General features: G+C 40.3%; 1 protein-coding gene across 1 annotated transcript in view; it reads right to left on the bottom strand.

The window, feature by feature from the left end:
• The window catches only part of LOC119588719 (chorion peroxidase-like), a 10,148-nt gene that overhangs the window by 7,138 nt on the left and 2,087 nt on the right, over positions 1-923 (bottom strand). The window lies entirely within an intron of this gene.

The following is a 923-nucleotide window of genomic DNA, read 5'->3' as shown; positions in this document are numbered from 1 at the left end:
TTTAGTACGTTTGGTGTGTGGGAGGGTATAAGGCTGAAGAGATATGTTTGTCTCGTATACAAGAGAGAGAGACAGGGAGATGTTTTATAAATATAAATTAGCAAACACATACACACGCGCCCCTAAGAGTAAGTGTGGGTATGTATCTTTTTTCCACTCTTCTCTTAACAATTTCCTCTCTGCCCTGAGACACATATCTTCTTCTTTTTCCTTTGCCCTTCTCATTTTTTCACTTCTACACTCTCACTCTTTATTCCAAAATAGTTTTACACTTCCTTCTTCTCCCCTTTCTCATTCCTCCCCTTTCTCTTCCTCCCCTTTCCCCCCCCCCCCCGTTTCCTTCTTCGTCACACACCTGTATCGTCTGTCAACCACACGAGACGTCCATCCACCTTCCTTCTTCCACTCAGATTTCAATCCTTCTCTCCTGCGCGCCACCGCATCCTCTCCTTGAGTTTGTCTTGATATAATTCTAATTACTGAATTATCTCTGCGTCTTGCATTTCAGAAGGAAATATACTGGATCGGACTTTCATACGAAAAAATTTCACAAGTCAGTTACATTATTATCCTTTTTATCCTGTTATTAATCACCACAAAATTTATTTATGCATTATTGTTCGTCTACACATTTCGTGAATCCCAAAGGACATGTTATAAGACTATTCAATTATAATTAAAATCATAATGATATTACTGCACGTCTACCCCAACAGCAAGCATTGCGAGGTAGGGTAGACTGCAATCTGCAATGATCTCATGCTGCGGTGTAATCTGAGTTGGACGTCTGCCTTGCAACTGAATCAATGATTGGGGGAAAGATATCCTTGTGTAGACGAGACGCTGTGTAATGCACTCTGTTGGGCTAATTTTAAGTTCATCCTCTAAGTCATATGTGTGTTTTTATGGGTATTAGAGTCTAG

The sequence above is a fragment of the Penaeus monodon genome, chromosome 24 (assembly GCF_015228065.2).
Source record: "Penaeus monodon isolate SGIC_2016 chromosome 24, NSTDA_Pmon_1, whole genome shotgun sequence".
In the NCBI taxonomy this organism is placed as follows: Eukaryota; Metazoa; Arthropoda; class Malacostraca; order Decapoda; family Penaeidae; genus Penaeus; species Penaeus monodon.
Note: the sequence above shows the minus strand (reverse complement) of the source record. Positions and strands in the feature narration are given on the sequence as shown.